We start from the raw sequence: 19,525 nt of genomic DNA on the forward strand, positions 1-19,525 counted from the left end.
TTTTTTTTTTTTTTTTTTTTTTTTTTTTTTTTTGCGCTGCTTGGGGCGGCAAAAATGCTAGAGCCGGCCCTGGTAGTGAAAGGACTTTGCTTCATAGAATCATAGAAGATTAGGGTTGGAAGAGACCTCAGGAGGTCATCTAGTCCAACCCCCTGCTCAAAGCAGGATGAACCCCAACTAAATCATCCCAGCTAGGGCTTTGTCAAGCCAGGTCTTAAAAACCTCTAAGGATGGATATTCCACCATCTCCCTAAGTAACCCATTCCAGTGCTTCGCCATCCTCCTAGTGAAATAGTTTTTTCTAATATCCAACCTAGACCTCCCCACTGCAACTTGAGACATTTGCTCCTTGTTCTGTCATTTGCCACCACTGAGCACAGCCTAGCTCCATCCTCTTTGGAACCTCTCTTCAGGTAGTTGAAGGCTGCTATCAAATCTCCCCTCACTTTTCTCTTCTGTACACTAAATAAGCCCAGTTCTCTCAGCCTCTTCTCATAAGTCATGTGCCCCAGCCCTCAAATAATTTTCGTTGCCCTCCGCTGGACTCTCTCCAATTTGTCCACATCCTTTCTGTAGTGGGGGCCCCAAAACTGGATGCAATAGTCCAGATATGGCCTCGCCAGTGCTGAATAGAGGGGAATAATCACTTCCCTCGATCTGCTGGCAATGCTCCTACTAATGCAACCCAATATGCTGTTAGACTTCTTGGCAACAAGGGCACACTGTTGACTCATATCCAGCTTCTCGTCCACTGTAATCCCCAGGTTCAGTTTGGTGTTTTGTGTTAATTTGTTGTTGAAGCCAAACCCAAAGAATTGAGCATGAGTTTTAACCCTACATAGGCTGGAGCAGGAGATGTGCCTCCTGCTCATGTAATGAACCTATCTAGGTATTTTATCCCATGCTCATCACCACACCTTACAAGAAAGTAAAACATGGTTCATTGCCCACTTCTGCAGTTATGGTTTTGCAATTCCTTCAAATAGGCTAAAACTTTTCAAAGCATCTGTTTGTTCAAACCCAAAGCAATATTGATATCCTAGCTAGTCTGTCTCCTGGTTCTTTAAATTGGTGTAAGTGATGATTGGTTGAGTCCTGAAGCTCCCTAAGAAGTTTTGCTAGAATGGAAAGCAATTTATTGATTTATTTATTTTGTTGTTTCATTATTTATTTTGCCGTTTGGGTCAGGGAAGGAAACAATGGGTGAATGTGGAATTGTTTGGTGACATTTTCTATACTTGCTAAGACCTTTCTTCCCTTTTTCTTCTTCTTTGCAACTTCTGCTCAATCGTTTGTTTTTCTGGACTACTTGAGGAAATGTATCTAAGTAATAACAATAGCTTAAAATATTGGGCAGAGGGAAGGTGATATATCACTAAAAATGAAATAATCGAGCTGGGTAAATAGGAATAGCACAAACCTCACTCTGCAAGTCCCCTTAAACATGTGATCATTGTGATATTGGAATGAATGTTACAGTACTTTTTAAAAATTGTCTTTCATTTCATTAGAAATTTTAAACTAAGAGTAAATGTGTTTAAAATTTTCTTTGGGGAAAAATTATTTATTTGAGTACCATAATTTATAAACTATTTGGTAACTTTCATTAACGCAGAACATTTGCAATGGGACTGAAGAGTGGTGGCCTGATTCAACATACAGTGAAGTCAATGGGAATGACTGCACCACGACTAAAGGTGGGGCAGAATTTGTGTGGGCTTACCCAAAGAAGGACAGCTCTGCTTTGTGGTTGGGGGTGGGAGGGAGAGAGGAAGAATGTCAGAAACTGCTGCAAACCACAGGGCTGTATACCCAGACAAAGACTCCCATTGACTTCAGGGGGCTTTGGATGAAGCCTTGAATGAATGAGGAAGTCAATACAAAAATCTTAAATTTCTTTGTATCAGAGTATATATTCTGGAGAAATGCCACTGATTAAGTCATTCAAATATTTACATAAAATAGGGTTTATGATTCTCATTTGCTGTGTTTTATTAATCAGCTCTCTCTCCTTTTTATATTAAAACCACTCGTATAATATGGGAAATAAGATTTAAATGCAACTCTGTTATTGCAGTTTTGTTGTAGCCGTGTTGGTCCCAGCATACTAGAGAGACAAGGTGGGTGAGGTAATATCTTTTATTGGACCAACTTCTGTTGGTGAGAGAGACAAGCTTTTGAGAGACAAGCTGTCACTCTGTTATTCTTCATTGTCTGGGTATACTGCAAGAAGGACAGGAGACTTGTTATGGGTTTTAATCGGGCTGCAACTTTATTATATAGATCTCTGGAACTACCCGGCAGATAAAGTGTACAGTGCAGGCAAATCCATGCTTATTTAAATTATTTCTCCAGGGCTTTCACCAGCCCCCCTTTGTTTAATCCATGCTTATTCAACTCAGTTTTCTGGGGCTTTCACCAGCCCCCGCTTTGTTTCCATCCAGGTTCCCCAGCCGACCCATGGCTTGGACCTTATCATCCACCAGCCTCATGAGAGCGTTTAGGAGGGCTATGAGAACGGAGGGGGTTGGCTCCCTGCCTTGCCAGTCATAGGAGTCCCCGAACCTCCTCCCCCGTTCTGTTCCTTTATCCAGGACCTCCTTTTAAGTCCTTTACCAAGCCATTTATCTGGTCACTGACTGCCCTCCCTATGGAGTACCTGCACTGAACATCCACCCAGTATTACAAAATAAGTTGCTACATATGGCCTACCACCTTTTCTATTGACCAGAAAAGGTCCATCCTCACACGTGCTGAGAGGAAGGCAAAAAAATCACACTCCACTGAAGCCAATTCTGGTGGTGTGGGAAAAATTCCTTCCCAGCCCACCTTTAAAAGTGGCGCCTAGAGTAATGCCCACACCAGGTCCTAACCCAGCCTGCCATTCGCCTCCACTAGGGGAGGGAGGGTGGGTGTTGGCTTCCTTGCTACTTGGACATAGAGACTTGCCCCACTCAGGTTTCATATCTTTATGCACATTCCTGGGGGAAGGGTGTGTGTGTGTGAGTCACCGCTGCAAAGCACCTTTTCCAGCAGTTTCTGACCTTCCTTCTCTCCCCTCCCCCCCACCAACCACAAAGCAGAACTGCCTTCTTTGGGTAAGCCCAGACAACTTTTGCCCCACCTTTAGTTGTGTTGCAGTCATTGGTGGTCAGTCACAAATGAAAAGTTTATTCGCATTGTTTTTTGGTTGTTGTTTTTTATTGCCCTGTCTAGTTGGCATGTAGAGATAGGAAGGCTGTGTAGTTGCAATGCTACTTTTTCACAACTGTGTTATCATGCAAACCTTTCGTTATAATAGGGGTAGCAAAATTGAAAAGAATAAGAGCATCATATCTACATGTTGACAGAGTTAATGAAATCTATAGGAAAAATATAAGCATTTGGTCTAGACTGCTTAGCCCTTCCATAGAAGCGTAGCTTGGAGGTAGGAGTAAGGAGTTTCTGCTTTAGGTGGTTTGGGTAAAAGCAGAACAACATTTCAGTAACTTCACTCTTATTACTGCTCTGGGGTTCATGGTATCCCAAATGAGGGAAGCAGTTGTGCAAGTAGAAATCATTTCTTGCCGGTACTGCACTCACAGGAGGGACACAAGGGGGAGCACGTGACTCTGCCCTGCCCCCAGCCTGGGGCCTCGCCTTCTGCCAAGTGAAGGGAAGTATGTTCTCACTGAGAAAGATAATGTTTGGAATCACATGGGCAAGTTACATGTCCATCACCCCCACCCATATTCTAGTTAGAATGTTCACAGGAAAAGTCTATTAAGTGTAGACAGGCATTTTCCAGGGTCCATTGTGAGCTAAGTGTTCCTTAATGGGCCATTCGACTTGACTTATCCCTTCATGTGCTGGCTAAATACCTTGTGGGCATTACCACAGGAGCAAACATGTAGTAAACATAGCTAATATTCATAACTTCAGATACCAAGATGATACGTGCATAGAAATCGCATAATCCTAAGTACCAGCTATTTCACATACATGACTATTCCCAAAAGAGATTCTGAAAAATCATACCGTGTACTTGAGACCCTATGTGCCAGCACCATGCCCCACTAGAATTTTGTTATCTGTTATGTAACAACAGAGATGAAGCCAATGACATAACTGTTTAGGCTAAAAGGGCAAGGTTAATTTTTAGCTGTTCAGGTGTGACTGAGTGTCACAGGGTCCGCACAAGTCTCCGCCCCCTCGAGCCTGTGCCCTGCGTTGGCTAGCCTCCTCACTGAGCTTTCTCCAGGGCTTTTATAGCCCTCCCCTTCCTCAGCCCAGCTGTCTCTACTTAGCTCAAGTCATTGCTATGAGCCGGCCCTCGTTAGGGCCTGCAGCTGAGCTCTCTGCTGGCTGCCTGGGCCCCTGCATCTGGCTTCCCTACCAGAACGCAGGGCTTGGCCAGCATTTTGGCAGGGCATTCAAGGGGTTTTACCCCAGCCCTGCCACACAGAGCCTTTAGTTAGTGAGGGCATACTGTCTGGCACACATTCAGGTTAATGGCCTTCAGTGTTCCTTTTCAGTTACCAGGTTTATGAACATAAAAAAGTTATGTGCTGAGGTGGTTTAAAGCATAACCCGGGTTTTTAGGTTTGCAAATCTGTGAACCTTTGCTTCCTAGAGATTTTATTATTATTATTTATTTTATTTAATTTTTTTTGCTGGTCATAATTTGGGAGGCTATCCTCTCTGCCCTCTGCTCATGAGCTTATGTATGTGTCTTGTAGCACTTTTCTGAACACCAGTAGGAAGGATTTTTTCCCCCCCACTAAGTGGGGACTGATTCTTTTCTCTTAGAAGGCATGTAATTTTTTCAGGTGCACACTGATTAACACAGAAAACAATTGGTGCTGTTAAACTTTCTTCAAATTCCACAGAAAATTAAGTTCAGCTATATTTTCCAGTACAGTGATGAAATGGGTGTTTGTATACACAAACATCAACATGCTTAATTGCTCACTTCTCCCCCCCCCCCCCCCCCAATATGTAGTATTTCTGTCTGTTTATATGGAATATGGGAGTTGGGTGAGGAGCCATTTCAGCATATGTATGACTTATTAAAAGACAAATTTTAAGTAGAACTGTATCCTAAACTGCATTATGGTATTGTACCCAAACATTTCATTTCAATGGGAGATTCAACTTCCTTTATAGGACCAGAACAGACTCCTGAAACTCTTACCACAAAAGTGGTCCATAGTCATGCAAATAGTCCCATTGTCTTCAGTGGGATTGATCGAACGATTAAGGGTTTACAGGATTCGATTCCAAGTTTAATTGTTCTGGATGAAACTGCCAATGCCTGAGCTGTCAGATCAGAAGGAGCTTCATTTGAATAAAGGTGGGCAAATGTGTGATAAGTCGTAGCTTTGTTGCTAAGATGAGGAACAAATTTTCAGCAAAGTTCTTGGCAGATTCCTGAGGCAGGTGGTTTAAGGCCGTCAGTGTCCGGAATTATAATCTTCGCTTATAGTTCTCTCACCCACAAAGCTGGAAAATGAGGCATATGTTTTCTTTGTTTTGCTACTCCAGTTCCAGTTAAGAAAATGCATGTTAGACTAGTTTGGATGCAAAGAAGAATTCTATGTACACTGGGGACAACACGTGATTCCTGTCAGGCTGCAGAACTGGGCTGACCTCAGAATCCAAACATCCTCTGGTCAATGCAAGCAGAGGCATTCCTCTAATGATTTGGACTTGATGTGATGCAGTATGAATGTCATGGATAATTCAGACCAATGGGGAGAAACAGAATCAAAAACACTGTTTAAACACCTTCCGTCTCCCATCCCTTCCCCTCTGGCTAACAAACTTAAACAAAACCTTTGTTTGTCTGTTAGCATATGTATTGTGCTGTTAAAGACATATAAGGAATTAATGTCCTCCCTAGCCGTGTTCTGCACCTTTAGTCTTTCCAGTACCCTGTACCCACTAAAAATCTCTTTCCAGTACTGCGTACTGGAGGGTACTGTTCTACTTGCACTACTGGGGGCAAGAGAAAAAAGAAAATGAGAAGAACTCCATGTCACCTGCACAGCTGCCAGGAGTATGCTGCATGCTTGCGCAGGTGCAACAGTGTACTTGTTGCCCCTCTGCCCCAGGAACATTCCAGTAACTCTGCACTGCCTCTAACTCAAAACTGTCTCCAAGTGCCACACTCTGGCCTTTGACTTTTCCCATTACCCTTTTAATATAAACATTTTGGGGGGAGGATGATTGTAAAAACAACAGCTTCTACAAGTATTCCAAACTTTTTCCTCTAGAAGTTGGCAATTTGAAGTTTGTGAGAATAGCTTATTTGGTATTACCCATTATACACGTTTTAAGTCACTCTGAGACAGAGACTGTTTGAACTGGGACTTAGACCTAGTCTGCTTAAAGTTTTTGTACTGTGGTATAATTATTTTGATAATGGATTGGACTTTTTACTGAAAGTTATACTGGTACAACACCTAGTGTAGATACAGTTATACTGGTATAAAGGTGCCTTAGAGTAGTATAGGTTATTCCCTTTCTTGTATGAGCATTGCTATACTGATATACATATAAAATATATCAACACTTGTGTGTGTGTGTGTGTGTGTGTGTGTGTGAGAGAGAGAGAGAGAGAGAGGCCTAATGATGATTAGTACCCAGCTAGTACAGTTTACTTCCCAGATATGTTGGTATCTGTTTTAAATGAATTGTGTGTAATCTTTTATCTTTGCATTCCTTTTATGTCATGGTGTATATTTCAGAATGAACGTCTAAATCATGATTTCCATAATGCATGTGGAATTTAAATGCTAATTTTCAGCTTTACAAAATAATTAGGTACAAAGTTACTTATTTGAGTGAAAATACAATCTCCTGAGCCAGAGAAAATTAATCAAACCACACTTGTTTCCTTTGTAAAAATACATTTTTGTGATCTAATCTTTTTTTTATTAGTCCTTGGAGATGTAGAACTTGATACATCCTGCCTCAGTGTATAATAAAACTATTAATGGGTCCATTATAAGGAAATGGCAATCTTATCTCTACATGATGGGAGCAAAACATATAAATAGCCTTCAACTGTCTATAATTGTGAGAGGTTTTCTTTCGGTTGTGTTTTCTGTCTTCCTGTTTAATCTTGTCTGGTGTAATTATTCTTTTTGTATTAGTGTCCTATAAATGTAGTTCTAATAGATTTGATTGAATACTGGCAATTGTAGCAGCTACATATCTCTCTTAGACAGGAAAAAAAGAGCTATTACACTGGAAAATATAAAATCATTATGAACAACAGAAGAAAAAAATTTCATTCTCGCATGAGGTTACCATGAAAATAGTGGGTCACAACTGATGGATTTGTGTCTCTGTGAATTATAGTGCCCTGAGTGGTGGTTGAAAGGACCAAACACAGCAGAATACAATATTAGCTCTCATTTTAAGAAAGGATTTTGTCTGACAAATGTATGGAAAACTGAGCTGCACATGAGGTTGTGTAAAAGGTTTGTCAACTTAAAAAAGGCTATGAATATTGAACAAGACTGAAGCATTCTTAGTGTATTTTTGTAAATTGTGTGTGTTGTGTGTGATACTCACTTGTGTTATGTGTTGTTTGCTTGAAAGGGTAATGTGGTCTTTATAAGATGTTTTCTGCCATCCAAGCTAAAAGCTTTTTTGTAGCTTGATAATAGCTGAAGTCTTAATTCCCAGAAAAGGACCCAGATCTTTGCATCTTGACATGCATTGTTAGGATTTTCATGCATTAGCTGGAGTCACTAATAGACATCATGGGGGAAGAAATTTATATGCCAACTGGTCCTTTTAGTCCACATGGATTTTAGCCCAGTAGATCTAAATGGTGCAAAGGCCCATCAGCCATGTCTAGAATGCCCATACAATGCCAATTTTGGGGGAAGGGATAGGGAGGATTATGGATGCTTTATTACAGAGATCTTTTGTGAGGAGTGGGATAGAGTCCCTCTCAGTGATATCTCTGCTATAGTCGATTCTGTACAACCAAGCTGAAATATCTGAGTCTTTGGGCCTTCTGTTTTTGAGTAGTGTGTCGCAGGAATTTGTCTCAGAATTCATAACTTAATTGTAAAGATTTTAATCATACAGAATCTAGGGATTTCGTGGCAACTTAACTCTGTTCCTTTGCACATCTTTCCTCGCATAACCATAAAACATAGACTAAAACTTAGAAAAATTGGCTATTAAACAGTAAGCTTGCCTCAGTCTTAACTATAGTGGTGCTCCTAACCCACTATAAAAAGTGAAATACTACCTAATGTAATGGTTCTCTACATTGTTTGACTGGTAGCACACTTTAATTCACACATTTTAAGCAGTTCCTTTCTAAATTTAAAAGTCCCTACTTGCCATTAGTGGGGAAACCTAACTTGCTTTTTTGTTAGAGCTGCTAGAACTGGAGTTCAGTGGCTGTTAGTGCAAACTCACTTCCTTTTCTCCAGACTTCAGTTGTTCTCTTATGTTGTTGTTTATTTCCATCCTTGTTGGAAAGCTTATCTCTCAGGAATACATAGTTGCAAAGAGCAACAACAATAACACAGCTTGAGTGATACAATTTCACTGTGTTTTCTCTACAAGCACCTAGAATTTGTCCAATGCCATTCACTCTACTTTATCTTTAGCATATGCTCTGTCTATCTTGGCTAGTTGCTCCTTGAGGGAGACTGCACATGCATCACAGCTTAAACAGATTCATGTGTACATGAGTTTCTCACCTAATATAACTCTGTTACTTGCAGTGATGGAGAGGTGGTCATAGTTTACTGTTTCCAGTTAAGTCTGCATCAGCAGCGAATGGGAACATACCTGATTCCAAACTTCCTGCCTCTAAATGTCATCTTCAAAAAGTTAATTTCATATGAAATCTACCAGTATTTCCACCTTGCATACTTGCTGTGAGTCGGTTCACATAACTAGCAGTATTGGCACCGAAAAATCACCTATTAGAAGGTCAACAAACATTGGTTCTTCCTGAAATACCATGAGTTCTCCCTTACTTTGAACAAGGAACATTCCCCAAGAGAAACCCATCTTACTTCTGTATGTAGTAACAAACTCTGATAGTCTGTTCCTTTATGCAACAAACCACAAATGGTGAGACTTCTGGATATTTATTTTATGAGGCTGTGTCATTTTTCACAACTGCCCAAACACTTACCTTAGTTCAGTGGGCACTGTTGTGGTAATACGGCATTTAATATGAAGAATGCAGTGAGTCACCAGTATTAATAGATTTCTTTTTCTTTCCTTCACCATTGATCCCAGTCCCTTCATGTTTCTGTCGTCATAGCCATTCCATCTGTCCTGACAGCAACATAATTGGCCCAAAGAATTCCTCCTCCTTTCAGGTTGTGACAATTCTTGGGGCACCAAGGGCTTTGAGTCATCTTGTTGCCACCTGCCCCCAATGTAAGGGAGTCTTGCCTGTGCCAACTGGGTGTTGGCTTTCAGCCACTCAAGTACTCTTTCCTATCTAGGGAAATAGATTCTCATGCCAAAGTTCAGTCTTTTCCAGCATTTGCTGGCCCCAAGGAGCCATGACCCAATTATTTCTGAAGCACCCCCATTCATTCAAGGTACCTCATCAATGAATGGATGTCTTTCTCCACCCTGTGCAATACTGAATCAGTCTTTTATCTTTAATCACAGACAGGACTATTCCTTCACTGTCATATAGTTCCTTTTCACTTCCAAGCAGTTTCAATGTTTATAGTTTCTTTGATGGTTTTCCATTGACTTTGCTGGGTTGCAGTGATGGACAATTAAGCAAAACATTATGTAATCCACTGGCTAGGAAGAGGTGACAACACCCTCCCAATTGAATGCCATCACTGAGACATACCATTCCCTAGTGACTCACACCAAGACCATATGGGCATAATTTTCAGTATAGTTACATTATTCCTTAATATTCCCTGTACACACATATTGCAATGATTATCAGTACAGTATTGGTAAGTGACAAGCTTTCAGAGATCTCACATACTACTCTTGATAGATAAATACCATGAAAGTGGCATATTAGGTGTAGTGAGTTTGTCATGTCTGAGACCTGAGTTGCTTGTAAAGAACAGTGAATCCTTTGCCATTTGGCACCAATGGGTCTGTAACACAGGTAGACATTTGTTAAGCTTTTGAAAATATTTGCAAGTTGTCCACTCTGATAATTCCTTGCAAAAGAGTTTAGCTTTTTGACATTGTCCTCATTCATGAAGTCACTATTTGAGGCCTACCTACTTTTATCCACTGATTGGTCCAATAGAAGTGCAGATCTTCTGGCAGCTTCTGTATTGTGGGCTGATGGTGAACTCTGCACATGTCTTCAGAGCATATTGCATCATTAAACAATGGAACTTTAGAGCAGGCATTTATTTAGATTTATGTTTCAGTGAATTTAACTTTACACTTGAATACCTTTTTGCACAAATAGGTTATGTTAATTAAAACCTCTGTTCTTTTAATCATGCACAAATAAAGCCTTAAATCTCCAACCCCACCAAACAGCCGTGTTCAGAATAGAACATCATGTGGTCTGCTGTCAAAATCAGCCAGTGATGGAAAAAGCATCAAAGTCCACAGATATCCTGAAACCAAGATTGCTATTTAAAAAAAATAGTCTTTTGTATGTTGTTGCAACCATATATTACTAACTACTGTATCAGTATGTGAAAGAAAGAGAGGTGAATGAGGGTTATTTCAGAGCTCAAATATCTCTCCATCCCTATTAGATACACCTAACCATTTCCCATCTTCACTGAGAATTTCATGTGATGGAATGGATATTGTTCCAGGGTACAGTCTTGACTTGCTCCCTAAATTAGACTATATATGGGAAAGAACTGTTCTTTTCTTTGCGTGTGTGTTTCTCACTGAACTTGAATCTCACGGCATACTCAAGCTGTGATGGTGGCATATTGTTTGAGAACCACATACCTACCAAAATACTTCTCTGGTTATGTGGGGAAAGGCAGTTTCTTTATATTATTTGCTGAATGCTATGTGATCTTGCATGGTATTTTTTCAGTAATGTAGTAAGTGTCCCTCCACCTGTTGTAATACACATGCATTAGGCCAGTGTGTGTGTGTGTGTGTGTGTGTGTGTGTGTCTCGGTCTCTCTCTAGAAATCTTGACTTTGAACTTCCTGACACATACATGATTTAAATGCAGTCTTTACTCGTGATGGGGTACCAATTCATATCCTGGAGAATTTTACTTGAGTAAGGACTGAGTGATTGGGCCTATAGTGTTTTGCATGATTTCCTTTAAAAAAAAATCAAATGCAAAAGCATTAAAAAGATAAGGCATTATAGAGTTCTGATGGAAACTGTTTCCAGTCTTACCTATAACAACTCTACCTCAAAGGAACAATTTTTGTCTCTAGAGTTTAAATTGATACCCAGGATGGTGTAAAAGTTAAGTTACAAATAAACAAAAGCTAATCATACATAAGTACATTCTGTCAAGAATAAATAAAAATCACTAAGCCTTATGAGGACAGTGCAGAATACACCAATGGCCAGATTTTGATACTCTTGTTGAGTATTGCCTTACTCCATTGAATAATCAGTAGTCCCAGTGGTCTCAGTGAGACTATGCTGCAAACTATCTTAAGCACAGACAGCCAAATTCTCACCTGTTGTAAATCAGTGTAGTTCTAATGACTTTACTGGAACAATGCCAATTTGAACCATCTGAGGATCTGTCCTAGAAATGGAGCAAATTTGTTAGTCAAAAAGGGTGCCTGGAAAAATGTACATAAACCTGGATATTTGTCAACAGTTAATTGAATATTGGTTTTCAGTTAAAGATGCCAGACTTTCAGAGTTGTCTGATTCAGCTTCAGACTCAACATGTTGTTTGACATCCTGATAATGACTTGCATCCAAAACTAATTTTGTCTGACTGTATATCAAGTTTAGTCATGAAATGAGCAAGAATTGGCACTGGTATTTTAAATATTAAAATACTTGCTTGACAAGGTTTCAACAGTCTTGCTTGTTCACAAATCTCCTTGTTAGGTATGCTAATGGGGAAAAAAAGCTGTATTCTAACAAGGCTAGAATGAAAACTCCCTTCAGTTGTTCTTGTTAAACAAGCTGAGTTCAAAGAGATCCTAGTTTTGTATGTTCTGTCCAAAAAAAATTCAGATTAATTCAGATTAATTTCACATTCTGCTCAAATCTCAAGAAACATAACAAACATTTAGTGCACTTCCTGTGGTGCTTCTAAAATTAACTTATTCATGTGGACTCAGAAGGGGCTATTTTTCCTCCATAGATCCAACTTTGAAAGCTCACTATATCATAGCTTTCTCTTTCTGGAGACTTTTCTAGAAATCCATTAATTTTATATTTTAACATGAGACAAGTGCTGTTCAGGGGTGCGGAATTAATTAACTTGATTAGAGTTGTAAGCTAGATGATAGTTGCTTTATTGGTGTTTCCTTAAAAAGCCAATACTGTACATTGTTTTTCTTTAAAAGTGAAACACAATGAAACTACCATGTCAGGCAATAGATGTGATATATCTCTACTTTAGTAAGGCTTTAAACACTGTCATGTGACCCTCTCATAAACCAACTAGAGAAGTATAGCCTAGATCAGTGGTTCCCAAACTTGATCCACCGCTTGTGCAGAGAAAGCCCCTGGCGGGCCAGGCCAGTTTGTTTACTTGCCGCGTCTGCAGGTTCGGCCGATTGTGGCTCCCAGTGGCCGCGGTTCGCTGCTCCAGGCCAATGGGAGCTGCTGAAAGCGGTGCAGGCTGAGGGACGTACTGGCCACCTCTCCCAGCAACTCCCATTGGCTTGGAGCAGCGAACCGCAGCCACTGGGAGCCGCGATTGGCCAAACCTGCGGACGCGGCAGGTAAACAAACCAGCCCCGCCCGCCAGGGTCTTTCCCTGCACAAGCGGTGGAACAAGTTTGGGAACCACTGGCCTAGTTGAACCTATTACAAAGTAGGCACACAATTGGTTGGAAAAGTTTTCTTGGAGAATAGTTATCAATGATTCACAATCAAGCTGGAAGGGCATATCAAGTAGGGTCCTGCAGGGATTTGTCCAGTTCTGTTCAATATCTTCATAAATGATTTGGACAATGGTATAGAGAGTATGCTTATAAAGTTTGCAGATGATACCAAGCTGGGAGGGGTTGCAAGCTTTGGAGGACAGGGTTAGCATTCAAAATTATTTTGACAGCTTGGAGAAATGGTCTGAAATAAATAAGATTAAATTCAATAAGGAAAAATTCAAAATACTAAATTTAGGAAGGAATAATCAAATACAAATTGAACAAATGCAACATTACCTAGAAAAGGATCTGCGGTTTATAGCGGATCACAAATTAAATATGTCAACAGTGCAATACTGTTGCGAAAAAATTATTTTGGGATGTATTAGCAGGAGTATTGAGAGCAAGACACAAGAAGAAATTTTTCCACTCTACTCATAAGAACATAAGAACATAAGAAAGGCCGTACCGGGTCAGACCAAAGGTCCATCTAGCCCAGTATCCTGTCTACCGACAGTGGCCAATGCCAGGTGCCCCAGAGGGAGTGAACCTAACAGGCAATGATCAAGTGATCTCTCTCCTGCCATCCATCTCCACCCTCTGACAGACAGAGGCTAGGGACACCATTCCTTACCCGTCCTGGCTAATAGCCATTAATGGACTTAACCACCATGAATTTATCCAGTTCTCTTTTAAACTCTGTTATAGTCCTAGCCTTCACAGCCTCCTCAGGTAAGGAGTTCCACAAGTTGACTGTGCGCTGCGTGAAGAAGAACTTCCTTTTATTTGTTTTAAACCTGCTGCCTATTAATTTCATTTGATGACCCCTAGTTCTTGTATTATGGGAATAAGTAAATAACTTTTCCTTATCCACTTTCTCCACATCACTCATGATTTTATATACCTCTATCATATCCCCCCTTAGTCTCCTCTTTTCCAAGCTGAAGAGTCCTAGCCTCTTTAATCTCTCCTCATATGGGACCCGTTCCAAACCCCTAATCATTTTAGTTGCCCTTTTCTGAACCTTTTCTAGTGCCAGTATATCTTTTTTGAGATGAGGAGACCACATCTGTACGCAGTATTCGAGATGAGGGCGTACCATCGATTTATATAAGGGCAATAATATATTCTCAGTCTTATTCTCTATCCCCTTTTTAATGATTCCTAACATCCTGTTTGTTTTTTTGACCGCCTCTGCACACTGCGTGGACATTTTCAGAGAACTATCCACGATGACTCCAAGATCTTTTTCCTGACTTGTTGTAGCTAAATTATCCCACATCATATTGTATGTATAGTTGGGGTTATTTTTTCCAATGTGCACTACTTTACATTTATCCACATTAAATTTCATTTGCCATTTTGTTGCCCAATCACTTAGTTTTGTGAGATCTTTTTGAAGTTCTTCACAGTCTGCTTTGGACTTAACTATCTTTAGCAGTTTAGTATCATCTGCAAACTTTGCCACCTCACTGTTTACCCCTTTCTCCAGATCATTTATGAATAAGTTGAATAGGATCGGTCCGAGGATAAGGCTGCAAGAGGAGTATTGTTCTGGGCACCAAACTTGGGGAAAGATGTGGACAAATTGAAGAAAATCCAGAGGAGAGCAACAAATGATTAAAGGTCTAGAAAACATGACCTATTAGGAAAGGTTGAAAAAGCTGGGTTTGTTTAGTCTGGAGAAAGTAAGACTGAAGGGGGACATAAGTCTTCAAGTATGTAAAAGGTTGTTATAAAGAGGAGGGTGATACATAGTTCTCCTTAACCACTGAAGACAGGACAAGATGTAATGGGCTTAAATTGTAGGAATGGAGATTTAAGTTAGACATTAGGAAAAACTTCCTAACTGTAAGGATAGTTAAAGCACTGCAATAAGGTAACTAGGGAAATTGTGGAATCTCCATCATTGGAGGTGTTTAAGAGAAGTTTAGAAAACACCTGTCAGGCATAGTCTAGATAAAACTTAGTCCTGCCTCAGTGCAGTGGACTGGACTAGATGACCTATTGAGGTCTCTTCCAGTCCTATGATTCTATGCTAACATAAAATTGTACACATTACGATAGAACCTATGACTTGGCATGGTCACTTTGTGCCACACTGGCTGTAAACTGGCTCCAGGAGGATCATCCCATGGCAAGGGAGATCAGTCTAACAATGCAGAGCCAGCATTGAGGCTCCTAAGTGCCTGACACCTGCTGCTGGCACAGGGATTATGCCTATTCCCTGTCTGCTGTTTTGAACCAATGGGGCTATTAGCAACAGACATAAATTAGAATAGCCCTTAGGCTGCTCCAGTTTGTGCCTGGTACCAGTGCTGTACACACAGCATATTATTCACTTGTCACTGTGCCTCAGTGGGTCACAGCTGAGAATGTCAACTTCAGGACAGATCACTGAGAAATGGGGTAGACTCACCCCAAACTGGTGGTTATTCTATCATTAGATTATACCAAGCCAGTAACAAAAGTGAACTTTTGTCTCACCACAGTCTCCTTAAGCATTGCAGCCCTTGGCTCACCACCCAGACACTAGACTCTATGATGAGTGGTTACTGAAAACCGTTTTCATCAAAAATAAAGTCCTTCTAATCCCAAGGGATCAGCCACTTAGCTAGGTCAATATATAACTCAGATCTTATCCAGGAATTATGCTGATGCCAATCCTTTAGTAACTAAAAACTAACAGTTTAATAATAAAAGAAAAGAACAGAGTTAAAAATGGTTAATAGATCATATACAGTAGAACTTCAGAGTTTTGAACACCAGATTTACGAACTGACCAGTCAGCCACACTCCTCATTTGGAACCAGGGGTATGCAATCAGGCAGCAGCAGAGAAACCCCCTCTCCCCAAAAAAAGCAAATGCAGTATTGTGTTAAAAGTAAATTACTAAAAAACTAAAGGGAAAGTTTAAAAAAAACAAGGTAAGGAAACTGTTTATGTGCTTGTTTCATTTAAAGTAAGATGGTTAAAAGCAGCATTTTCCTTCTGCATAGTAACATTTCATAGTTGTATTAAGTCAATGTTCAGTTGTAAACTTTTGAAAGAACAACCATAACGTTTTGTTCAGAATTACGAACATTTCAGATTTTTATGAACAACTTCCATTCCCAAGGTGTTTGTAACTCTGAGGTTCTACTGAACATACAAGTGATTTTTCAATGTTCAGAGATCAGGATCGTAGCAGTGATGGAATAAACTTGTCTATCTTACAAAAGTTTCTCTGGAATTACCCAAACATATTGGGGGTTAGCAGGCCTTGTCCAAAGCTTCCTTGTTAGAAATCCAATCCAGAGCAATAAGACAAAATGGAGATGTCTGAGGTATCTTTTTATATCCTTTACCATGTACATGGAATTTTACTGTCTCAAACAAAGCTCACAGCCCAGGTGCCTGGAAAATTACTGGCCCAAGATGGAGTCCAGGGTCACATGAGCATAACACATGTCCTTACATGGTTTATTGAACCACAGAGGATGGTCATTGACCCCTTGAGTCTGAGAGGTCTGCAGGAAGAGCTATCTGGTCAGAACAAGTTTCTTCTATGGCTTATTGTGAGAGCTAAGTGTCTTTGATGGGCCATCAATACGTAGCTGTCCGGCCTTAATATAAATTCTATCTGCGGGGTGTTACTTAGGAACACAACACATGTATAAGATACCATATGTATATCCGTATAACGCGACCCGATAGAACACGAATTCGGATATAACACGGTAAAGCCGTGCGCCGGGGGGGCGGGGCTGCGCGCTCTGGCGGATCAAAGCAAGTTTGATATAACACAGTTTCACCTATAACGCGGTTAGATTTTTTTGGCTCCCGAGGACAGCATTATATCGGGGTAGAGGTGTACCAATATTCCTAATTTCAGATACAAAGATGATATATGCTTATAAACAGGATAATCGTACTTAGCAAATAATAACTTTTCCACTGATACCTTACATGACATACTTTATACAAGATTTGTTGCAATTGTATAAGAGCAGTAATATCAGTGGTATTATCAGTCATATTCAATCATATAGCGTCACACCACTGTACTGCCCTTGACCAGATTTGGCCCAAGCGTGCATGATGAAGCTCAAAAAAATGTTTGAACCACAACCTAGGAAATGCATCCTGGTACCCACTACTAATTGAAATAGTGCCTTCATCTGAGAAACATGCCTACCAAACTCCTTGAAAAATGCAGTAGTTCACCCAATCCTCGAGAAATCCTCTTTCAGTCTTGAAGACCTCCCTGATTACCATCCTCGGCAAGTAATTGAGACACTTGTACTTCTCAGGGACAATATAAGTCACAGAATTCAGGACAAAGCATGTAAGAGCTGGGAATAAAGCATTCTTGGTCAAGGGGATCTGGCTATGGAATAAATTTCCAGAGGAGATTAGACCAATCCATAGCTTTTAGGATATGTTATAGAATTATCCTCTTCAAGAAGGCCTTTCCACTCACAACAGTGATACCCTGCTATCCCCAAAGCAGTGCAATAAATAAATAAATACATGTTACCCTCAAACAAATCAACCTTAAAAAATGAATAAATCAAAACCCTACCTCAGGCAGAGTTTTTACCCTGAAAAGGAAGAAGTGCCAGAGATTCCATGACATCCACTAGGATTTCACTATTGTTATTGGTTTTACATTCCAGGCACTAAACGACTACCATGATGGGGGTAGACAGCAGCTTCCAGATTCGGGGAGTAGAAAGATGAGCTTTATGCCAAATTTGCACACACTCCCTTTCCTTGATTTATGCTCCATTTTCCACTGGCCTTATATGATCTAGGATGATAAATAACAGTGCGTAGGGGAAGGCAAAATTGTAAAAATAGCTTATTTGTTCCCTAGCTACATCATTATTTTTCTGTTTAGTTTTCATGACACTTGACTTCAGAATGAGAGTTCCTATTACAGCTTAGGCATGTAAACTATCAATTCTCTGACAAATTACTGAGAATCAGATACAAGAATCATAAACATTCAAGGAATTTTCCTTTTGCCTTTTATTACATTTTTATTACACTTACCAGGCTGCTGTACTCTTCTCAGACCTTGTGTCCCATGTGCTCTTGGCTTGCTGCGGCTGGGCAGAGTTTTAGGCACTGTCTGGCTCTCTACATCTAGATACACACTCCGGGTGCGGGCCTGTGTGTGACACTCCTTCTTGGCAGTGGAGACCCCATGGTCCAATTTCCTAGGCTCTGAAACCGGTGTCAGCTCTCACAGGCCTCCCAGTACCTGTTGCCCACTCCCAGAGTTCCTCTAAAGCTGTGGACCTGCTGGTTTACTGTTTCCCTCTCCTTGGACTATGTGACAGTGAAAGCAAGCAACACACAGTCTCCTCAAATAAACTTCTAAATACATACACACCCTTTACTCTTAGGCCTGGTCTACACTGGGGGGGGAGGGGGATGCGAGCCAAGTCGGTCTAAGTTACGCAACTTCAGCTACGAAAATAGCGTAGCTGAAGTCGACGTACTTAGAGCTACTTACTGCGGTGTCTTCACTGCGGTAGGTCGACTGCTGCCACTCCCTTGTCAACTCTTCCTACGCTTCTCGCTCCGATGGAGTATCTGAGTCGCTGGGAGAGCGCTCGGTGGTCGATTTATCGCATCTTCACTAGACGCGATAAATCGACCCCCGCTGGATCGATCGCTCCGGATGTGCCCCTAGACAGCACAAGAGATATACAGATCCATGGGGAAAACAACAAAACCTGCCCCTAGACAGCACAAGAGATATACAAATCCATGGGGAAAACAACAAAACCTGCACACAAATACCTGCTCACTTTCCTCACCATACCAAGAGCCCTTTGGGATTTGGTTAGTGGGTTTTCAGGGTGTTCAGGATTCTCAACTCCTGATCAACCTTGTTTGCTTCTGGTCCTGTTTCTGCTGCCCTTTCTAAGATTGTTGGGAAGAGAGCCGCCCTTTTAGAAGGAACCAGTTCAGCTAAGTCAGCTTGTAACCAAGCAATGGATCACCTGACAAGCAACTTGAAGTCACCGAGGAGAGTAACCTGACAGGGTGGGACTGGAACCATTGCTTGGTTACAAGCTGACTTAGTTGAACTGGCTCCTCAGTGTGGGGACAGTTAGCTCATTGTCTTAGGGAGGGTGCTTGCATTTGAATGGGAGGCCTTCTATATTAATGGCCCAGGAGGTTTCAGTACAAGATGGAGGGTAAAAGGCAAAAGTGTAGGCACTGCATATTCTTACAATAAAATGGCGCTCACAAAACAAAATAGAGTTTGTAGTTTGATACATGTGGACATACACTAATCTGTCTCACCTTTGTTTTGGTCACCATTTCTAACTCCGTTTCTAAATCTTTTTTCTCAAAAATCCCTTTCTCAGCATCATACATCCAGAGATTAGAGCCAGTAATTTACTTCTATGAAAACTGATGCTAACTCAACTCCATAATCAGCTGACGCAAAAGATGTTACAGGTGTGAATCAGGAGCTTCTTTCTCTTAATGATCTTTCCTCTCACCTTGCTTGCTTCACT

General features: G+C 40.8%; 1 protein-coding gene across 1 annotated transcript in view; it reads left to right on the plus strand.

The window, feature by feature from the left end:
- Positions 1 to 19,525, plus strand: part of LOC112104953 (protein PTHB1) — a 471,161-nt gene that overhangs the window by 121,437 nt on the left and 330,199 nt on the right. The window lies entirely within an intron of this gene.

The sequence above is a fragment of the Terrapene carolina genome, unplaced genomic scaffold (genome assembly GCF_002925995.2).
Source record: "Terrapene carolina triunguis isolate 2854851 unplaced genomic scaffold, T_m_triunguis-2.0 Scaffold33723, whole genome shotgun sequence".
Classification (NCBI taxonomy): domain Eukaryota; kingdom Metazoa; phylum Chordata; order Testudines; family Emydidae; genus Terrapene; species Terrapene triunguis.